We start from the raw sequence: 3,450 nt of genomic DNA on the forward strand, positions 1-3,450 counted from the left end.
AGTATACACCTTTAGCATTCTCCCCACCATCATGTCACCGTTGCCAGGAAAAGGCCTTGTACTAAGCACTCAAAAAAAAAAAAAAAAAAAAAACCAGTCACGGAAGGAGGCAGAAGTGAGTGAGCTTCAACCAACCAGACCATTCTACAGACTCCGAGAAAGTGCCAGAGACTACATTTACCTTAGCTTCATCCCTCAAACCAAAACGCAGGTGTAAGTTCAGGAAGCTTCTTCCAAAGTAAGAGGGATGGGTGCCGGGAGTGTGTCCTGGAGGTAAAGTGCTTGCCTAGTATGCAGAAAGACCCAGGTTCGATTCTTTGGTAGCACATACATAGAAAAAGCTGGAAGTGGCTTTGCAGATGCCGCTGTCTCTTGCGGTTTACCAGCTTTCAACGATGGTCAACCCCACCGTGTTCTTCGACATTGCCTCCAACGGCAAGCCCTTGGGCCGCGTCTACTTCAAGCTATTTGCAGACAAGGTTCCAAAGACAGCAGAAAATTTTCGTGGGCTGAGCACTAGAGAGAAAGGATTTGGCTATAAGTGTTCCTGCTTTCACAGGATCATCCTAGGATTCATGTGCCAGGGTGGTGACTTCACATGCCATAATGGCACTCAATGGTGGCAAGTCCATCTACAGAGAGAAGCTTGAAGATGAGAATTTCATCCTGAAGCATACAGGTCCTGCCATCTTGTCCATGGCGAATGCTGGACCAAACACAAATGGCTCCCAGTTTTTCATCTGCACTGATTGATTGGATGGCAAGCATGTGGTCTTTGGAAAGGTGAAAGAAGGCATAAAAGTTGTGGAAGCCATGCAGGGCTTTGGGTCTGGGAATGGCAAAGTCACCATTACCGACTGTGGATAACTTTAATACATTTGACTTTGTTTATCTTAACTGTCAGACCATTTCTTCTGTAGCTCAGGAGAGCACCCTTCCACTGCATCTGCCTGCAATATCCTATACTCTTTGTGCTCTCACTGCAGTTCTGTGGGTTCCATGTTTTCCTTACTTGCTTCCAAGTGTAGCTGGATTTCAGAGTTAAGTTTATGATTGTGAATAAAAACTAAACAACAACAAAAAAAGAAAAAGCTGGAAGTGGTGCTATGGCTCAAGTGGTAGAGCTAGTCTAGAGAAAAGCCCAAGGACAGTACTTAGCCCTGAATTCAAGCCCCAAGACTGGAAAAAAGAGAAAAGGATATAAATTCTTAGTAATAAATTATCATAAGTTCTTTATACACAGATAGCTTGTCATCTAATTTAAAAGAACAAGAGATAGTATAGTCTTCTGGTAGAAACGTGGAACTTGTTACATTTACTTGGATAATTTCCTCTACTGCCAATTTGGTCACAAAATACTTTCCTACTCACTGGCTTTCTGGGGTCCTGCCTCAGGGAGCAGCATTATCTGGCATTCCCAGTGGGCTCTGGGTGAGTAGTTGTCCCTGTTGGGCCATCTCCAACGTGGCTGCAAGCTGTTAGCTTGTTACACTCCTGGCATGAGAATCCCTCAGGAAATCTACCTAGCTTGGGAGGTAAAATACCTTACAGGAAAGGACTGTGGTGGTGGTGGTGGGTGGTGTGAGTGAATATTGTAAGTAAAGATCACAGAGATCCATTATTAAAACCAGTGTGGGTGTCAATGTGCTGGGATGATGGTGCCTCTGAGAGAAACTATCCATGAAGCCTGACAGAAACAAGCCAAGGAAGTAGCCTCTGATCCCAATGGTGCCTTTACTGTTGGTGCTGTTAAAGTTATATATGAACTTGTGGGGGTAATTACAGAACTATAGAATAAGAGAGATGCTAAGAAGCCATGTGAGCCTTCTCGCTGTTGGTCATAGCTCACAAGACGGATGGTACTATACATGGATAAATCAAGATAGACCTGATGGGTAGGTGGGCTCACCTTTCCTTGAAGTTGTTTTCTGAGAGCATCATGAAACATTTCTATTTGGGAAGTTCTCAAAATGGAGAACATTGTTTTTGTTTTCTCCTAATTATCTGATCTTAAGTATTTAGAGATTTCAGAAGGTTCATATGCCATCTTTGATTCAAAGGCACCAACTAAATCAGCTCTCTGTTTCATAAGTCTTTAGAACTCTATTTAAACAATAACAGAAGCTACTACTGACACCACTACCATTATAACCACAATGAAACCTGAAAAACTCCAGAGCTCAGCAGCTGGAATTTCACTTCCTTGACAGGCTTTTATACTTCACTTAAGAAGCATCCAAACCCAACTTCCAAAACTAGGGCTGACTACCTACCACAGCTCTGAAAACACACACACACACACACACACACACACACACACACACACACACACACATAACATGTTATTATATATAACCCTAATATATATAATATATAAGGGTGTTTATTTTAAATATTTGCCTTATTTCAACAATGTATTATTAATGAAGGCAGATCTAGGAGCAGTGATAATGTGAGGTACAAGTGTCAGAGATAAGAGGATGTTAGGGTGGAAGTATCCAAGGAGAAGGAGAAATAAATGAATCTCACTCTGGATTGAAGGATGAAGTGAAGATGAAACTAGAAAAAAAGTCTGAGTATAGATCAGCAGGACTGCATGGGGGAAGACCATTCTAGAAAAAGAAGATACAGAGAGGTGGGAACATGCCTGGCCAGTTCATGCTTCCTGAGTGCTAAAGAAAAATGCTTCCTTCCTGGGGAGTAAATTTGCTGGATGATTTAGAGTTGATATCTGAAATTTTCAAGGCTTTCTTACCTACTTACACTGCTTCAGAACAATGGATGCCTAATTGAAGCACTAATAATCAGTTATCTGGTGTAAGCATTGTCAGGCACCCTGCCAAAGCAGAAGATATCCCTCACTTTCTTCATGTCCTTGTGATGATGAAGGGGATGCTGTCCACTCTGTCAGAACAATGTTTATTTTAGGCTATTGTCTGCAAAAAGGAAAGATTATAATGCTGTAAAACCAGCACTAATATCTCTATTAAACACGTGATACAAAATAGAACTTAGAGTTAAAAAATAGTTCTTTGGGGAAGGAAATGAGATTTCTTTCATGTCAAGGAAAAGCATATAAGCTGACAAATGTAAACCAAAGTTCTAGTGGGATGGGATTATTTTCAGATAGATCCACAAAGCAGTGCTGAAAAAGAAGGTTCTGAATTTGTCGCTGAAAATTGAGTGAGGCAGAAATTCTATATATACTAAGTGTAATGTTCGAGACTAGAAGTTAGCTATTTGAAATGTACCTTGCTTTCGGCTTCTCATTCAACTCTTAAATTGAAGCATTTGAATCGTAGTCCCCTTTACTCACAGTAGATGTGACTGCTTCCAGTTTCATTTAATACGAAATCTTTAAGCAGCTGTACAAAGGGCTTAACGTAGAAGATAGTAGTCAGTTTATAAACTGACTCCCCATCCCTCCCAACTATGCCCTCCCCTCAATTT

The 3,450-nt window shown here is 41.2% G+C and overlaps 1 pseudogene; it reads left to right on the forward strand.

Annotated features, from left to right (window-relative positions):
- Positions 1-395: 395 nt before the first annotated feature.
- LOC150057607 (peptidyl-prolyl cis-trans isomerase A pseudogene) lies at positions 396-867 on the forward strand (annotated as a pseudogene).
- Positions 868-3,450: the final 2,583 nt, after the last annotated feature.

The sequence above is a fragment of the Megascapheus bottae genome, chromosome 10 (assembly GCF_031878675.1).
Source record: "Megascapheus bottae isolate mThoBot1 chromosome 10, mThoBot2.hap1, whole genome shotgun sequence".
NCBI lineage: Eukaryota > Metazoa > Chordata > Mammalia > Rodentia > Geomyidae > Megascapheus > Megascapheus bottae.